Raw genomic sequence first — 19,839 nt, 5'->3', positions numbered from 1 at the left:
TGTCTATTGTGTACTCTTCTGACATTTGAGTGAGTCAAGTATTACAACACAATCTATGGGCTGAAAAATCTAGCTAAAAAAACGTCAGCAGACATGGGCTAGTTGATCTGGACATTTCTTACAGGTTATAAATGGCTCTCTAAGGTCTGCAATGGCTGACGTGACGAGAGGTAATTTGATACATGTTAAATGTCTACTACAGTAGCTACAACGTAGACTGTGCTTACCGGTCAGAATGATATCAGGATTTTTTTTTGCATCAATCCAGTAGCCGGGCCATTTCTTTTGCAAACTCCAACTCGTGCTACAGAGACACTGCTAAACCAACAACAGTGCTTGTTTTTCTGATAAAAGTGTGAAAACCTGAAAAAGATGTGACAAATCGTAAACCTGTGACTTCTTGACATGTATCTGTTTCAATGGTAAACCTGTGACTTCTTGACATGTATCTGTTTCAATGGTAAACCTGTGACTTCTTGACATGTATCTGTTTCAATGGTAAACCTGTGACTTCTTGACATGTATCTGTTTCAATGGTAAACCTGTGACTTCTTGACATGTATCTGTTTCAATGGTAAACCTGTGACTTCTTGACATGTATCTGTTTCAATGGTAAACCTGTGACTTCTTGACATGTATCTGTTTCAATGGTAAACCTGCTATTCGCCTACTGCACAGTTCAGCTTGGGTTGGCCTGACTGAAAGTGTAAGTCACTTTCTCCGTTGAATTGTTTCACACAGGGCACCTTTCCTTACCCGGGCGGGGCCTTTGGATATTTTTTGTTAATCGTTTGCGTATACACACTTCTCCAGGGACCGCTACACCACCGTGGATCACTTAAGCCTAAACATATCCAGGCCTAAATCCAGATAATGTATATTCCCCAAGTATCCTTAGGATCTTATAAAGTCTCAAAGTGTAAGAACAACGATAGTCCACCATAGACCTCTCTCTCTTTCGCTCTCTCTCTCGCTCTCTCTTTCTCTCTCTCGCTCTTTCTCTCTCTCTTTCTCTCTCTCCCCATCTCTCTCCTTGTTCTCTCACCCTCTCTCTCTACCCATCTCTCTCCTTCTTGTTCTCTCACCCTCTCTCTCTCCATACTCTCAATCCATCCATCTATCCATCTTCTCTCTCTCTCTCGCATGCACGCACGCACCACGCACACACACACACAGAGCCTCTCTCTATCCCTCTCTCCCATCTCTCTCGATCCCCATCTCTCTCTTTCTCTCCCACCCCATCACATCTCTCTCCCCCATCACTTTCTACCCCTTCTCCTGGTATCTCTCTAATAAAATAACCCCTCATACGCCCTCCTTCCTCATCAGGCTCTAATCTGGGCTGACAACTTCCCCCGTAATTGGTCATAACACCCAGATGGACCGGTCCTTAATTTGCTGTTCCCAATACAGCGATGGAGGAGGCCATGGAAGGGCACGGGGGTGAGGGGAAGCGGCGGAGGGGGCCAAAGTCTTGATTTGTTGGTTATAGATACAAGAGCAGTAAACACCCAAGGCTCTACCCCCGACAGTTTGAACAGGCTTTTGTTCACACGTCTATTCAAAAGGGAATGAGGGCCCTCCCTCCCTCCATCTAACCCCCTTTCCCTCTCCCAATCGTTTTTTCCACCAGGAAAAGAGAACTGGTGGGACAAAGAGGTGTGTGTGTGTTGATGTGTTGAAGGTGGACCTGGAAATGAATATGGATGAATGATCTTTAATGATGTAGAATCAGAGTAGACTTATAAGGTGGGTGTTTATGTGAGATTAGTTTAGTTTATTATTTTCCTCATTAGTACACGCAGCAGCTACTATTCTTGGGGTCCTTGGTGGTGCTGGATCAGTAGACACTGCTCCTGTGTGGTCGTGGCTCTCTACAGGAGAATATAGGTCCAGGAGGTACAGGGTGTACATGGTGACAGCCAGCCAGGCAGAGGTGAGTACCCCCCGGCACTAATGAGGGCAACCCGCTGGCCACTGTGACCTCAGGGGTGTAGGGGTCAACAGGGCCTGATGGAGTGGTCTGGTGGCAGAGCCGAATGCCAACAATTGTTGTGTTGCACCACTACAAAATAGTATAGAGAGAGGGAGAGAAGACAGAGCCAGAGAGGGAGAGAAGACAGAGCCAGAGAGGGAGAGAAGACAGAGCCAGAGAGGGAGAGAAGACAGAGCCAGAGAGGGAGAGGGAGAGAAGACAGAACCAGAGAGGGAGAGAAGACAGAACCAGCGAGGGAGAGGGAGAAAGAGAGAGAGAGAAATAGTAAAAACAGAGAGAGAGAGAGAAAGAATGGGGAGCAGGTCTTTTCCCAAGCCTTGCAGCAGTAGTCCAATTAAAGGCGATTTCTCTCACTGCACATCTGAGGCCCTTGAAGCCGCGCGGTCAGTTGGTGCAGTTTGGGAAGAAGAGGAGGGAAAGAAGAGGAGGGGGAGGAGGAGGGAGGGGATGTTGTCAGCATGTTGAATGCAGGGCCAGTGGAGGGGTTGGTGGGGAGGGTGTGTGTGTGTGTGTGTGTGTGTGTGTGTGTGTGTGTGTGTGTGTGTGTGTGTGTGTGTGTGTGTGTGTGTGTGTGTGTGTGTGTGTGTGTGTGTGTGTGTGTGTGTGTGTGTGTGCGTGCGTGCGTGTGTGTACGCTCGTAATGTGTCAATTTGTTTGCATGTGTAATCCTGTATGTGTGTGTGTGCATATGTGCGTGTACACCTGTGTATGTGTATACATTTCCGTGTATACCCGTATGTGTGTGTGTGTGTGAAGGGGATGTGTGCATACACAGTGGGACAATCGCAGCTCTGTGGAACAGGACTGGGGCACGCAGATGTGTGAGTCTCTCTGGACTAAGCCTTGCCAAGGCCTACTTTGAGGGGTCACAACCTTTACAGAATCAGTGCTCCTGCATGTCAGAACTAATAAGGGTCAAGGTTCCACCAACACCAGCTGCATGGAGGGAGGGAGAGAGGGAGGGCGAGAGGGAGAGGTAGAGAGGGAGGGAGAAAGAGATGGGGGGAATAGAGAGGGAAGGGGAGAGAGGGAAGGGAAGGGGAGAGGAAGGAAGAGAGAGAGATAGAGAGAGAGAGAGATTCGGCGAGGGTGAGAAAGAGAGAGTGAGAGAGATAGTGTGATAGTAGGAGAAAGACAGAGAGGGGGGAGAGAGGGGGAGAAGAAAGAGGGGGAGAGATGGAGATAGGGAAGGAAAGAGGGTAGGCAGAGAGGGAGAAGGGGGGTTTACACATCGAAGCCCCCACAGCTGTCTAGCCCAGGACAGGGGAAGTAAAGAGTAGAGAGGGGCTTGGAGATCTCCTCCCGGCAGCTCAGTGGACACTACAGAGAGTGTTAAGTGGGGGAGCTTCGAGCCACAGGGCTTAACACAGGTGCTAGTGCAGCAGAGCACACAGGGGGTGAGTAGAGTATAGTCTTTAGAGCTCTGTCATTATTACCGCCACCTCTCTGGTTGATTCTCATGTCTTTGTCGACGTGTGATTGTGTGTGATTAACGAGCGGGGGGATGGGAGCGGGAGGGAAGGGAAAGAACTGTTCGGCTAGTGAGAGAATTGATTTGTGAGGAATCAGTGGAACTGATTGGTAGATTTAGGTGAAACTTCTGTGATATCAATGGATGGGAATTGATCTGGTGATGTGATAGACAGTGAAGCAAGTGGAAAATGGGGTATTGCGTCATCGCTAGCTAACGTTTGGTTCACTTGTGGTTTGTTGATTAGCAAATAACAGATGGAGGCAGAGGGACAGACAGGGCAGGAGAGGGTGAAAGAAGAGGTAGGATAAAAAGAGAGACAGGGCAGGAGAAGGTGAAAGGGGAGAGAAAGGGCAGGAGAAGGTGAAATGAGAGAGAGGGCAGGATAAGGTGAAAGGAGAGAGGGCAGGAGAAGGTGAAAGGAGAGAGAGAGGGCAGGAGAAGGTGAAAGGGGAGAGAAAGGGCAGGAGAAGGTGAAAGGAGAGAGAGGGCAGGAGAAGGTGAAAGGAGAGAGGGCAGGAGAAGGTGAAAGGAGAGAGAGAGGGCAGGAGAAGGTGAAATGAGAGAGAAGGCAGGAGAAGGTGAAAGGAGAGAGAGGGGCAGGAGAAGGTGAAAGGAGAGCGAGAGGGCAGGATAACGTGAAAGGAGAGAGAAAGGGCAGGAGAAGGTGCAAGGAGACAGGGCAGGAGAAGGTGAAAGGAGAAAGAGGGCAGGAGAAGGTGAAAGGAGAGAGAGGGCAGGAGAAGGTGAAAGGAGAGAGAGGGCAGGAGAAGGTGAAAGGAGAGAGAGGGCAGGAGAAGGTGAAAGGAGAGAGAGAGGGCAGGAGAAGGTGAAATGAGAGAGAGGGCAGGAGAAGGTGAAAGGAGAGAGAGGGCAGGAGAAGGTGAAAGGAGAGAGAGGGCAGGAGAAGGTCAAATGAGAGAGAGGGGCAGGAGAAGGTGAAAGGAGAAAGAGGGCAGGAGAAGGTGAAAGGAGAGAGGGCAGGAGAAGGTGAAAGGAGAGAGAGAGGGCAGGAGAAGGTGAAAGGAGAGAGAGGGCAGGAGAAGGTGAAAGGAGAGAGAGGGGCAAGAGAAGCTGAAAGGAGAGAGAAAGGGCAGGATAACGTGAAAGGAGAGAGAGAGGGCAGGAGAAGGTGTAAGGAGAGAGAGCGGGCAGGAGAAGGTGAAAGGAGAGAGAGAGGGCAGGAGAAGGTGAAAGGAGAGCGAGAGGGCAGGAGAAGGTGAAAGGAGAGAGAGGGCAGGAGAAGGTGAAAGGAGAGAGAGGGGGCAGGAGAACGTGAAAGGAGAGAGAGAGAGAGGGTAGGAGAAGGTGAAAGGAGAGAGAGAGAGGGTAGGAGAAGGTGAAAGGAGCGAGAGAGAGGGTAGGAGAAGGTGAAAGGAGAGAGAGAGGGCAGGAGAATGTGAAAGGAGAGAGAGAGAGAGGGTAGGAGAAGGTGAAAGGAGAGAGAGAGAGGGTAGGAGAAGGTGAAAGGAGAGAGAGGGCAGGAGAAGGTGAAAGGAGAGAGAGGGGGCAGGAGAACGTGAAAGGAGAGAGAGAGAGGGTAGGAGAAGGTGAAAGGAGAGAGAGAGAGAGGGCAGGAGAAGGTGAAAGGAGAGAGAAAGGGCAGGAGAAGGTGAAAGGAGAGAGAGGGCAAGATAAGGTGAAAGGAGAGAGAGAGAGGGCAGGAGAAGGTGAAAGGAGAGCGGGAGGGCAGGAGAAGGTGAAAGGAGAGAGAGGGGGCAGGAGAACGTGAAAAGAGAGAGAGAGAGGGTAGGAGAAGGTGAAAGGAGAGAGAGAGGGTAGGAGAATGTGAAAGGAGAGAGAAAGGGCAGGATAATGTGAAAGGAGAGAGAGAGGGCAGGAGAAGGTGTAAGAAGAGAGAGAGGGCAGGAGAAGGTGTAAGGAGACAGGGCTGGAGAAGGTGAAAGGAGAGAGAAAGGGCAGGAGAAGGTGTAAGGAGACAGGGCAGGAGAACGTGAAAGGAGAGAGAGAGAGAGGTTAGGAGAAGGTGAAAGGAGAGAGAGGGCAGGATAAGGTGCAAGGAGACAGGGCAGGAGAAGGTGAAAGGAGAAAGAGGGCAGGAGAAGGTGAAAGGAGAGAGAGGGCAGGATAAGGTGCAAGGAGACAGGGCAGGAGAAGGTGAAAGGAGAGAGAGGGCAGGAGAAGGTGAAAGGAGAGAGAGGGCAGGAGAAGGTGAAAGGAGAGAGAGGGCAGGAGAAGGTGAAAGGAGAGAGAGAGGGCAGGAGAAGGTGAAATGAGAGAGAGGGCAGGAGAAGGTGAAAGGAGAGAGAGGGCAGGAGAAGGTGAAAGGAGAGAGAGGGCAGGAGAAGGTAAAATGAGAGAGAGGGGCAGGAGAAGGTGAAAGGAGAAAGAGGGCAGGAGAAGGTGAAAGGAGAGAGGGCAGGAGAAGGTGAAAGGAGAGAGAGAGGGCAGGAGAAGGTGAAAAGAGAGAGAGGGCAGGAGAAGGTGAAAGGAGAGAGAGGGGCAAGAGAAGCTGAAAGGAGAGAGAAAGGGCAGGATAACGTGAAAGGAGAGAGAGAGGGTAGGAGAAGGTGAAAGGAGAGAGAGAGAGGGTAGGAGAAGGTGAAAGGAGAGAGAGGGCAGGAGAAGGTGAAAGGAGAGAGAGGGGGCAGGAGAACGTGAAAGGAGAGAGAGAGAGGGTAGGAGAAGGTGAAAGGAGAGAGAGAGAGAGGGCAGGAGAAGGTGAAAGGAGAGAGAAAGGGCAGGAGAAGGTGAAAGGAGAGAGAGGGCAAGATAAGGTGAAAGGAGAGAGAGAGAGAGAGGGCAGGAGAAGGTGAAAGGAGAGCGAGAGGGCAGGAGAAGGTGAAAGGAGAGAGAGGGGGCAGGAGAACGTGAAAAGAGAGAGAGAGAGGGTAGGAGAAGGTGAAAGGAGAGAGAGAGAGGGTAGGAGAATGTGAAAGGAGAGGGAGAGGGCAAGAGAAGCTGAAAGGAGAGAGAAAGGGCAGGATAACGTGAAAGGAGAGAGAGAGGGCAGGAGAAGGTGAAAGGAGAGGGAGAGGGCAAGAGAAGCTGAAAGGAGAGAGAAAGGGCAGGATAATGTGAAAGGAGAGAGAGAGGGCAGGAGAAGGTGTAAGAAGAGAGAGAGGGCAGGATAAGGTGTAAGGAGACAGGGCTGGAGAAGGTGAAAGGAGAGAGAAAGGGCAGGAGAAGGTGTAAGGAGACAGGGCAGGAGAAGGTGAAAGGAGAGAGAGAGAGAGGTTAGGAGAAGGTGAAAGGAGAGAGAGAGAGGGTAGGAGAAGGTGAAAGGAGAGAGAGAGCGGGTAGGAGAAGGTAAAAGGGGAGAGATAGGGCAGGAGAAGGTGTAAGGAAAGAGAGGGCAGGAGAAGGTGTAAGGATACAGGGCAGGATTAGGTGAAAGGGGAGAAAGGGCAGGAGAAGGTGAAAGGAGAGAGAGAGAGGGTAGGAGAAGGTAAAAGGGGAGAGATAGGGCAGGAGAAGGTGTAAGGAAAGAGAGGGCAGGAGAAGGTGTAAGGATACAGGGCAGGATTAGGTGAAAGGGGAGAAAGGGCAGGAGAAGGTGAAAGGAGAGAGAGAGGGCAGGAGAAGGTGAAAGGAGAGAGAGAGAGGGAAGGTGAAAGGAGAGAGAGAGAGGGTAGGAGAAGGTAAAAGGGGAGAGATAGGGCAGGAGAAGGTGTAAGGAAAGAGAGGGCAGGAGAAGGTGTAATGATACAGGGCAGGATTAGGTGAAAGGGGAGAAAGGGCAGGAGAAGGTGAAAGGAGAGAGAGAGAGTGCAGGGGAGGGTGAAGGTTAGAGAGAGAGTATGTAATCCAGCTTTACTGAGACATGCCGTGAGTTCGATTAAGATTTCAGGCTATTTTAGACTATTTCTTCACATTATAAGTGCATCAATGCACACACGGCAGAAGGCTATAAGTGCGAATGTTCCAAAACGCAATCAATTATCTGGAAAACACTGTTCTCAAAAGTGACCGCAAATGCAATTATACATATAATGCTTTAATATAAAGCTGATTTTTTTTATTTGTGAAAATGATCTTCCCCAAACTTGAAACTCACACGCCACCTATGTATGCCAGTTAGAAGTTATTTGGCCACTTTAGTTGTGATACAAACCTTATCAAAACATATACGCCTATGGGCTAGGCTACATGAGGTGTGTGACTATGTTTTGAAAAAGTACTGAACACGCTGGGCATCATTCACAAGTGATAGACTAATATTTTCACCCATCAGACTATTCTTAATTTAATGTTGTCTTTACACATACTAAATAATATACGTGTGAAATTAGTTTTGATTTAGTATGGACCTGGACCGTTATCATTCACCTGTCTCGGAACAAGGGCATGGGGAATAAAATACATGCCATCTATGTACTTAAATAGCGAATGGAGGATGCTTTTCCTGTGGTTCATTTTCATGCCAGCCTGGTAGGCTATACTCCTGTTTTAAAGGAAAACAATGTGTTTGATATTAGGAAAGTTAATAAATGAATATAGTAGGCCTAGCCTACTAAGCTGATCAGATCCTCCTCTTTTTAGTAGAGGCCATCACTCTGTTTTCTCCCGCAATTGCATAGCCTATAGAAATGTTGCGCAACGTGAGCTCATGGGCTCATAAAGTGTTTGATTTGATTTTCAAAAAAATTGGATAGATGTCAGAGTGATTAGAGGGTCAATAGAGTGCTGAGTACCAGGCAGCTAGAAAGTTTGGTAGGCTACTAATGACCATCATCAGCATCAGAGCTTGGAGAAGCCTAGTTAGCATGATTAAACGGTCACGTGGAATTTAAGGCGGTCATGACTCGTGACCGCCTTAGTGGCGGTATTACGGTCACCCTAACAGCCCTAATCTCAGCTCCATGGCAATGTAAACTATTGAGCAAGTCACCCATAAATCCTCCTCCTATGTTTGTGTGTGTGTGTGTGTGTGTGTGTGTGTGTGTGTGTGAGTGTGTGTGTGTGTGTGTGTGTGTGTGTGTGTGTGTGTGTGTGTGTGTGTGTGTGTGTGTGTGAGTGTGTGTGTGTGTGTGTGTGTGTGTGTGTGTGTGTGTGTGTGTGTGTGTGTGCGTGCGTGCGTGCGTGCGTGCGTGCGTGTGTGTGTCCACTCATGGTAGCACTTTATTTTACAGAAATGACCTAGTACTTACTTGGAAACTGCATAGTAACATGGTGATTACAAAGGAATAACCTATTAATTACTTAACTGTGTCTTTGGGACTAGTTGCAACAAGCACCATTTGGCACTATTTGGTTTCAGGTAGTTACAGTTAATTGTGTTCAATTAATTGGAGTAAATATCAGAAAGTACTCATTGATACCTTGTAATTTACCAGGTAAACACCAATTAATTACTTCACCGTAAAATAAACTACTAGCCCAGTCATATTAGCCAACCAGTCTCCTTCAACTCCTTCCCAGTCTGTTTCTCTGTTGACTGTTGTGCCAGGGATGTCTGGTTGGCGGTCACTGACTGTGCCACTTTGTGCCTGCCCAGATGCCAGCTTCCTCTGCCACCATTCTGGCTCTACTCTGAGACAGTGATCAGCCATTACGGGTATGAGACGGTGATCAGCTGTCTGTGCCACTGTGTGCCAGTCGGCTCCAGCAGACAGACAGTTTCCTCTGTAAACTCATGATGCTGAGACGATGGTGATGAAGATGGTGTACCACGGTGTGTGATGCCACCAAGTCTAGGTCAATAAGACTCTCGCTGGCTGACTGACATTGTTTGTCTGTCTGCCGATTCGAATGTCGTTTTCTAGACTAGAGATGACCTCTTTGTGCTGTTATGACGTTTTTTTCAACGTGCTCACACAGCAGCATAATTTCCCTTCTCATTCTCAATTCACAAAGCACACATGCATGCACCCACACACACACGCACACACACACACACACACACACACACACACACACACACACACACACACACACACACACAGACACACACACACACACACACACACTTCAGATCATTGATGTTCGTCAGCTTTTCAATTACCTGAAATATTCGCTCAAATAAATCTAAACGACTTGCATTCAATTGCTTAGTTTGTTAATAGTTTGGTAGAGATAGATAAAAGACGATCAAAGCAACATTAAAATATGAACTAAGTTCCAAATCATTCGGAGTAATTGAACTCAACATTGAATACATTTTGTATTTGAATGATTATAATATGAAATAAAAATCTAATGTATTCATCACACACACAGTTCACCGCAGGTATAAAAGGAGCAGCAAAATGCTCATGTACTAGCGCCCTCAACAATGCATTCATCAAAAAAAGAACAATGAAAAGAGTCAAGTCAAAAACAACAAGTAGTAGAAGCAATATAAACATATAAAGTGGGTTGTGGAATCAATAGTATATATTAGAACAGCAGTGTTGACGGGGAGTGTGTGTGTGTGTGTGTGTGTGTGTGTGTGTGTGTGTGTGTGTGTGTGTGTGTGTGTGTGTGTGTCATTTTGTGTGTAAGGGTTGGATGTGTGGGTGGTCAGTGTAGATACTTTCTAAGGTGTGTATAGTCTCTCCGGTGGAAATAGTCTCTCAGGTGCAGGTATAATTAAATTGAAAAGTAATAGAATTGAACACAACACCAAATTTGAAGGGGGGGACTGATGGCCAAATGCATATATTATCATATTTTTCCATGAATTCAACATAATTAATATAGTTAATTAAATGTGTGAAACAAACAACAGCTTATATATTTATTTCTAGGTCTGTGGCCTCTCAGTTTCAATGTTGGCTTGCTGTTGGTTGGTTGGTCCGGGACTCTGCATGGAGAAATGCAGAGAATGCAACTGGTGGCAGAACACAGAGTTACAGCGCCACCTACAGTCCTCCAAGTAGAACCTCACTCTCTCTCTCTCTCTCTACTCTAGTTATTGTAATGGTGAGAGGTTAGCATGTCTTGGGGGTTTGATATTTGTGCATCTGTAACTTTCTCACTTATCATTATTCCCAATTCATTCAGGACTAATGGTAGTATCCACATTAATGTAGAAGCGTTTAGAAACATATTCTATTCTTATTTACATAAAAAGTGACTACAAAAGGACACAATACATTTTTTACTATTAATTTCTATTGGGCACAAAATGATATGAAACACAACCAAAACAAACAGCAAATGCCTCCAACAAGTTTGTAGAGTCACAAGCTCTATGTAGTCATTGTGTACTAGCAATAATATACTTTTGACTACTTTAATACACTAATAAGTGAATCTGTCCAAATACTTTTAGTCCCCTAAAATGTGTATGGATGAAAATACAATCCAATTAAAGCTGGCAGTATGCAATTTAAACTCGTAGTCATTGAATAATTTCAAATCCAAAGTTATGGAGTACCGAGCCAAAACAACAACAACATTGTCACTGTCCCAATACTTTTGGAGCTCGCTGTATGTGCATGTATTAGAATGGCTCAAAGTCATGTCACGACTACATCAAAACATTTGGTCCTTACAGTATAGTGATCCAAGTCGTATCAGAATGGTTTACAAAATGGTTGGAGGTCAAAATGGAAGTGATATGGCTCTCCAATATAAAAAGCATGTTTTTGTTTGTTTGGACAAAAAAATTGCACAAACAGAAAAATAGAGGGCCTCGCGGCATCGCTCTGGTTTGTTTTTGTTTTCACAGCACAGCGGAGTCACCGAGGGTTCACAAGTATCTGTGAGGCTGCTCTGTCACATTTCATTATGTCTCTCTCTCTCTCTCTCTCTCTCTCTCTCTCTCTTTCTCTCTCTCTCTCGCTCTCTCTCTGTCTCTCTCTCGCTCTCTCTCTCTCTCTCGCTCTCGCTCTCTCTCGCTCTCTCTCTCTCGCTCTCTCTCTCTACTGTACTCCCCCAGTAACATCAGGCTTTCTCTCTTTCTGTCTTGATCTTTCGCTCTTTCTCTCTCTTTCTCTCTCTCTCTCTCTCTACTGTACTCCCCCAGTAACATCAGGCTTACTATTCAATTCAATTCAGGGCTTTATTGGCATGGGAAACATATGTTTACACTGCCAAAGCAAGTGAAATAGATAAACAAAAGTCAAATAAACAATACAAAGTGAACAGTAAATATTACACTCACAAGATCCAAAATAATTATGTCTATATACAGTGTTGTAACGATGTGCAAATAGTTTAATTACAAAAGGGAAAATAAATAAACATAAATATGGGTTGAATTTAGAATGGTTTTTGTTCTTCACTGGTTGCCCTTTCCTTGTGGCAACAGGTCACAAATCTTGCTGCTGTGATTGCACACTTTGATATTTCACCAAAAAGATACCTCTCTCATCGTCACTCAATGCCTAGGTTTACCTCCACTCTACTCACATCCTACCATACCCTTGTCTGTACACTATGCCCTGAATCGATTCCACCATGCCCAGAAATCTGCTCCTTTAATTCTCTGTTCCCAACGCACTAGATGACCAGTTCTTATATCCTTTAGCCGTACCCTTATCCTACTCCTCCTCTGTTCCTCTGGTGATGTAGAGGTTAAGCCAGGCCCTGTAGACCCCAGTACTACACCCATTCCCCAGGCGCTCTCATTTGTTGACTTCTGTAACCGTAAAAGCCTTGGTTTCATGCATTTTAACATCAGAAGCCTCCTCCCTAAGTTTGTTTTAATCACTGCTTTAGGCCAATCCGCCAATCCTGATGTCCTAGTCGTGTCTGAATCCTGGCTTATGAAGGCCACTAAAAATTCGGAAATTTCCATCCCCAACTATAGCATTTTCCGTCAAGATAGAACTGCCAAAGGGGGCGGAGTTGCAATCTACTGCAGCGATTGCCTGCAGAGTTCTGTCATACTATCCAGTTCTATACCCAAACAGTTTGAGCTTCTACTTTTAACAATCCACCTTTCCAGAAATAAGTCTCTCACTGTTGCCACTTGTTATAGAAACCCCTCAGCCCCCAGCTGTGCCCTGGACACCATATGTGAATTGATTTCCCCCCATCTATCTTCAGAGTCCGTACTGTTAGGTGACCTAAACTGGGATATGATTAACACCCCGGGCCGTCCTACAATCTAAGCTAGATGCCCTCAATCTCACACAAATGATCAAGGAACCTACCAGGTACAACCCTAAATCTGTAAACATGGGCACCCTCATAGATATTATCTTGACCAACCTGCCCTCTAAATACACCTCTGCTGTCTTCAACCAGGATCTCAGTGATCACTGCCTCATTGCCTGCATCCGTAATGGGTCTGCGGTCAAACGACCACCCCTCATCACTGTCAAACGCTCCCTAAAATACTTCAGCTAAAATAATCAACCTGGTCCGGGTATCCTGGAAGGATATTGACCTCATCCCGTCAGTAGAAGATGCCTGGTTGTTCTTTAAAAGTGCTTTCCTCACCATCTTAAATAAGCATCCCCCTTTCAAAAAATGTAGAACTAAGAACAGATATAGCCCCTGGTTCATTCCTGACTTGACTGCCCTTGACCAGCACAAAAACATCCTGTGGCGTACTGCATTAGCATCGAATATCCCCTGCGATATGCAGCTTTTCATGGAAGTCAGGAACCAATATACACAGTAAGTCAGGTTAGCTAAGGATAGCTTTTTCAAACAGAAAATTGCATCCTGTAGCACTAATTCCAAAAAGTTTTGGGTCACTGTAAAGTCGATGGAGAATAAGAGCATCTCCTCCCAGCTGCCCACTGCACTGTGGCCTGGAAACGCTGTCACCGCCGATAAATCCACGATAATCGAGAATTTCAATAAGCATTTTTCTACGGGGGTAGCCATGCTAGAGGTAGCCATGCTCTCCATCTGGCTACCCCTACCCCGGCCAACAGCTCTGCACCCCCCGCAGCAACTTGCCCAACCCCCCCCCCCCCCCCCCCCCCCCCCCCCGCTTCTCCTTCACCCAAATCCAGATAGCTGATGTTCTGATGTTCTGAAAGAGCTGCAAAATCTGGACCCTTACAAATCAGCTGGGCTTGACAATCTGGACCCTCTCTTTCTAATGATTATCCGCCGCAATAGTTGCAACCTCTATTACTAGCCTGTTCAACCTCTCTTTCGTATCGTCTGAGATCCCCAAAGAATGGAAAGCTGCCACGGTCTTCTCCATCTTCAGAGAGGGAGACACTCTAGACCTAAACTGTTACAGACCTATATCTATCCTGCCCTGCCAATCTAAAGTCTTCGAAAGCCAAGTTAACAAACAGATCACCGACCACTTCAAATCCCACCGTACCTTCTCCGCTATGGAATCTGGTTTCCGAGCTGGTCACGAGTGCACCTCAGCCACGCTCGAGGTCCTAAACAATATTATAACTTCCATCGATAAAAGACAGTACTGTGCAGCCGTCTTCATCGACCTGGCCGAGGCTTCGACTCTGTCAATCACCGCATTCTTATCGGCAGACTCAACAGCTTTGGTTTCTCAAATAACTGCCTCTCCTGGTTCACCAACTACTTCTCAGATAGAGTTCAGTGTGTCAAATCGGAGGGCCTGTTGTCCGGACCTCTGGCAGTCTCTATGGGGGTGACACAGTGTTCAATTCTCGGGCCGACTCTTTTCTCTGTATATATCAATGATTTCGCTCTTGCTGCTGGTGATTCTCTGATTCATCTCTACGCAGACGACACCATTCTGTATACTTCTGGACCTTCTTTGGACACTGTGTTAACTAACCTCCTGACGAGCTTCAATGCCATACAACTCTCCTTCTGTGGCCTCCAACTGCTTTTAAATGCAAGTAAAACTAAGTGCATGCTCTTCAACCGATCGCTGCCCGCACCCTCCTGCCCGACTAGCATCACTACTCTGGACGGTTCTGACTTAGAATATGTGGACATCTACAAATAGCTAGGTGTCTGGTTAGACTGTAAACTCTCCTTCCAGACTAACATTAAGCATCTCCAATCCAAAATCAAATCTAGAATCTTCCTATTTCACAACAAAGCATCCTTCACTTATGCTGCTAAACATACCCTTGTAAAACGGACTATTCTACCGATCCTTGACTTCAGCGATGTCATTTACAAATTGGATGTAGTCTATCACAGTGCCATCCGTTTTGTCACCAAAGCCCCATATACTACCCATCACTGCAACCTGTACGCTCTCGTTGTCTGGCCCTCGCTTCATATTCGTCGCCAAACCCACTGGCTCCAGGTCATCTATAAGTCTTCGCTAGGTAAAGTCCCACCTCATCTCAGCTCACTGGTCACCATAGCAACACCCACCCGTAGCACACGCTCCAGCAGGTATATTTCACTGGTCATCCCCAAAGCCAACATTTCCTTTGGCCTCCTTTCCTTCTAGTTCTCTGCTGCCAATGACTGGAACGAATTGCAAAAGTCACTGAAACTGGAGTCTTCCCTCACTAACTTTAAGCATCAGTTGTCAGAGCAGCTTACCGATAATTGCACCTGTACACAGCCCACCTGTAAATAGCCCACCCAACTACCTCATCCCCATATTGTTATTTATTTTTGCTCTTTTGCACCCCAGTATCTCTACTGGCACATCATCATCTGCACATCTATCACATCTATCTATCACTATTTCGCCACTATGGCCTATTTATTGCCTTACCTCCCTAATCGTTCTACATTTGCACACACTGTATGTAGATTTTTTTCTATTGTGTTATTGACTGTACGTTTGTTTATCCCATATGTAACTCTGTGTTGTTGTTTGTGTCACACTGCTTTGCTTTATCTTGGCTGGTCACAGTTGTAAATGAGAACTTGTTCTCAACTGGCCTGCCTGGTTAAATAAAGGTGAAATAAAAACATTAAAAAACTTGCACATCATCACCTACACATCTAGCACTCCAGTGTTAATGCTAAATAGTAATTATTTCGTCACTATGGTCTATTTATTGCCTTTCTACATTTGCACACACTGTATATTGATTTTTCTATTGTGTTATTGACTGTAAATTTGTTTATCCCATGTGTAACTCTGTGTTGTTGTTTTTGGCCCATTGCTTTGCTTTATCTTGGCCAGGTCGCAGTTGGAAATGACAATTGTTCTCAACTGGCCTACCTGGTTAAATAAAGGTTTAAAAAAAAAAATGTCAGTCTATCAAATTGGATTTAAGGGAAATATGTGTCTCTAATAGGGTCATACATTTGTCAGGAGGTTAGGAAGCGCAGCTCAGTTTCCACCTCATTTTGTGGGCATTGTGCACATAAGCCTGTCTTCTTCTTCTCAATAGCAAGGCTGCGTTTTTTTCTTCTCTCTATCAATCTCTCTCTCTCTCTCTCTCTCTCTCTCTCTCGCTCTCTCTCTCTCTCTCTCTCTCTCTCTCTCTCTCTCTCTCCCTCTCGCACTCACTCTCGCTCTCTCTCTCTCTCTCCCTCTCGCTCTCGCTCTCGCTCTCGCTCTCTCTCTCTATCACTCTCTTTCTCTTCCCTCTACTATCCTCTTTTGCTCTCTCCCTCCCTTTCTCTCTCTTTCTCTTTCCTCTCCCCCTCCCTCCCCTTCGCTCTCTCCCCCCTTTTTCTCTTCCCTCTCTCCCCTCCTTTTCTTCCCTATCTCCCTCTCTCCCTCCCTCGCTCTCTACTGTACTTCCCAGTACCATCGGGCATAAAATATGTTATATCGTATCATCCTCCCATTCACTTCTTCTCATCCTTGCTCATCCATGCTCTATCTTTAGCTCTAACTGAGCCATCCCCTCCTCTCCTCCTCCAAGCCACTCTCCCCCCTCCTCCTCCCCTTACCCCTGCCAGTTGTCTTGTGTCCTGTCTGCCCTGGGGGGGTCGTGACCCCATTGGCCTTTGGGTGACTTCTGCAGGGTAGCTTCTCAGTCATCTGCAGCTGTGGTCCTGCCAAAATCTGGATAATCCTATCAGGCTGTCATCACTGTTGAGAGAGGCAGGGCGGATCAGGGCAAGGCATGGCAGGTGAAGTGAAGTGTGTGTATTTGTGTGTGTCTGTGTGTGTGTGTTTATTCATGTCCACATGTGTGTGTGTATGTGTTAATGATTACTTGTCAACAGACAAATAATATATAAGTATAATATATAAACTAACTGACAGAAAGTGAGTGAGTGCTACATATTACAGTGCATTCGGGAAGTATTCAGACACCTTGACTTATTCAACATTTTGTTACGTTCAGACCTCCCTCATCAATCTACACCCCCCCCCCCCCCCCCTCCAAAAAAAAGGAAATATCACATTAACATAAGTATTCACACCCTTTACTCAGCTGAATCACTTTGGCAGCGATTACAGCCTCGAGTCTTCTTGGGTATTACGCGACAAGCCTTGCACACCTGTATTTGGGGAGTTTTCCCATTCTTTTCTGCAGATCCTCTCAAGCTCTGTCAGGTTGGACATTGCTCCAGAGCTATTTTCAGGTCTCTCCAGAGATGTTCGATGTGGGTTCAAGTTCAGGCTCTGGCTGGGCCACTCAAGGACATTCAGAGACTTGCCATGAAGCCACTCCTGCGTTCTTGGATGTGTGCTTAGGGTCGTTGTCCTGTTGGAAGGTGAACCTTCGCTCTAGTCGGAGGTCCTGAGCGCTCTGGAGCAAGTTTTCATCAAGGATCTCTCTGTCCTTTGCTCCGTTCATCTTTCCCTCGATCCTGACTAGTCTCCCAGTCCCTGCCACTGAATAACATTCCCACAGCATGATGCTGCCACCACCATGCTTCACCTTAGTGATGGTGCCAGGTTTCCTCCAGACATGACGCTTGGCATTCAAGCCAAAGAGTTCAATCTTGTTTTCATCAGACCAGAGAATCTTGTTTCTCATGGTCTGAGTGTCCTTTAGGTGCCTTTTGGAAAACTCCAAGCGGGTTGTCATGTGCCTTTTGGAATGCTGCAGAAATGGTTGTCCTTCTAGAAGGTTCTCTCATCTCCACAGAGGAACTCTGGAGCTCTGTCAGAGTGAACATCGGGTTCTTGGTCACTTCCCTGACCAAGGTTCTTCTCTTCTTTAATTGAATTTACCACAGGTGAACTCCAATCATGTTATAGAAACATCTCAAGGATGATCAATAGAAGCAGGATGCACCTGAGCTCAATTTTGAGTCTCATAGCAAAGGGTCTGAATATTTATGTAAATAAGGTATTTCTGTTTTTATCTTTTGCGAAAAGATTGATGAAAAAACGTAACGTAACAAAATGTGGAAAAGGGGAAGGGGTCTGAATACTTTCCGAATGCATTGTATACTGTACATTGATGTACTCATCCCAAACGAACCTGTAGCTATCTGGGGTATTAGTCCTAGTATCATGACTATGATAAGCCAGCCAGCTGCAGTTTGCACCACCAGATGCTCACCTTGTGCCCTAGTCCATCCATAGCCTGCTGCCTCCATACAAAGCAATAAACAACAACTTGTAATCACACACACACACACACACACACACACACAGATGCCAGATGCTGGGTGGAGTGTGTGTGTCCTCAATTGGCGCAAGGCATCAGATCGTTATCCCCTACACCCAGTGAGTTCTGTATTATCACCACAGACTATCAACACACAGATTCTGCTGCCTCTGTGGCTGCACCGTCCTGGCCCCATCCCTCTCTCTCTCTCTCTCTCTCTCTCTCTCTCTGTCTCTGTCTCTCTCTCTCTCTCTTTCTCTCTCTCACACACACTCTTCCTCTATTTCCCTCACTCTCTCTCTCTCTCTCTCTCTCTCTCTCTCTCTCACACACACACACTCTTCCTCTATTTCCCTCTCTCTCTCTTTATTTCTCTATATCCCTCTCTCTCTCTCTCACTCTACCTCTATAACCCTCTATCCCCATCTTGCTCTCTCTTTCTCTCTCTCTCTTTCTCTCTTTCTATCTCTTCATCTATATCCCTCTCCCTCCCTCTTGCCTTCTGCCATCTCCCACCCCATGTTCATCCCTCCATCTATATCTCTCTTACTCTCTCTCTCTCTGTCTCTCTCACTCTTGGGCATAAGATGCATTACATCTGTGCTTGTAAATAGACATGTATAACACCACGTTGATATTAGGGGTAAATCTATGGGCAGGGCCAGGAAAGGGCGGGATTGGTTAGGATCCCAGATGATTGAGTAATGGAGAGATTTGAGGATAACAAATACGTTGTTTTGTTGTGAGCAGTCTGAATACATCAAGTGAGGATGGATGTAAAATCGCTGAACTATCCCTTTAAGGCTAGCTGGCCCAGACAAGACATGATGGAGATAATAAACAAACAGTTCACAAGTTCATTTATCCAACAATGCAACTTCTCACCCCTGATGTTGAGTCCATATGGCATCCAAATGGTGAAGTCAAAAACAAGACATGGTACGCTTGTTATTAAAAATAGAAAATGTTGGCCTATAATAAAAATAGACCATGAAAATGGGTTCATTTATATTATTAACTAAATTATCCATCGTAGCACGTTTTTAGTCTAGTCCAGTAGTAACATATCTCATTCCATTGAATTCGGTTCTGAAATCGCCAGATAGACCCCAGTGTTGATTCCCAACGTAAACATTTCTAGCAGAGACAGTCGCTAATATATGTTTTGATAACATAATGTCAATGTTCAGACTCTCAAAAGGATGAACAAACAGTCCCAGTGTGTTAAAACACGTGCTGATCAAAAGCAATCATGTTTGCAACATTTTGTATAGATTCGTGTGTCAGGATGGCCGAGCGGTCTAAGGCGCTGCGTTCAGGTCGCAGTCTCCCCTGGAGGCGTGGGTTCGAATCCCACTTCTGACAATTACTTTTGCGCAAATTCTGAGAAAATAGATAGAATGATAAAGCTAATTTCTCGTATTTCTTAACCTCTATTCGTTTCATTGCGCAACATTTATTCGTGTTACATAATCAACATAAAGATGAGAAATCAATCAAGTTCAGAATTATAATTAATTCATATTTTGTCTTGTGCAATAACTATTGCAATAATTGGTGTAGGCCAATATCTTCACCAGGCTGTCTGTCACGTTCTGACCATAGTTCTGTTATTTTATTCTTTGTTTTAGTATGGTCAGGGCGTGAGTTGGGGTGGGCAGTCTGTTTGTTTTTCTATGTTGGTTTTTGTGTTCGGCCTAGTATGGTTCTCAATCAGAGGCAGGTGTCGTTAGTTGTCTCTGATTGAGAATCATACTTAGGTAGCCTGGGTTTCACTTTTGGTTGTTGGGTGTTTGTTTCCGTGTGAGTGTGCTGTTTCGGTTTTCGTTTTGTTCACATCGTTTATTGTTTTGTATTTCAGTGTTCAGTTCGTTTCTATTAAAAATCATCATGAACACTTACCACGCTGCGCTTTGGTCCTCCTCTCTTTCTCCCGAAGACGATCGTTGCACGGTCTGAATAAATGTTTGTATAGTTATTAATCTTATAATTCGTTTATTTGAACATATTGATGCAAAAAAGTATTTTCATATATATATTTTTATTTTACCTTGATTTAATTAGGCAAGTCAGTTATTTATTTATATATA

At 45.7% G+C, this 19,839-nt stretch overlaps 1 non-coding gene across 1 annotated transcript; it reads left to right on the top strand.

The window, feature by feature from the left end:
- The first annotated feature begins 19,031 nt into the window (after window positions 1-19,031).
- trnal-cag (transfer RNA leucine (anticodon CAG)) lies at window positions 19,032-19,114 on the top strand. The gene has a single exon. It is a non-coding gene; the product is annotated as a tRNA-Leu (tRNA).
- The last annotated feature ends 725 nt before the right edge of the window (window positions 19,115-19,839 follow it).

The sequence above is a fragment of the Oncorhynchus mykiss genome, chromosome 21 (assembly GCF_057628025.1).
Source record: "Oncorhynchus mykiss isolate SJ-2025 chromosome 21, ASM5762802v1, whole genome shotgun sequence".
In the NCBI taxonomy this organism is placed as follows: domain Eukaryota; kingdom Metazoa; phylum Chordata; class Actinopteri; order Salmoniformes; family Salmonidae; genus Oncorhynchus; species Oncorhynchus mykiss.
This window is presented reverse-complemented; position numbering and strand designations above follow the sequence as displayed.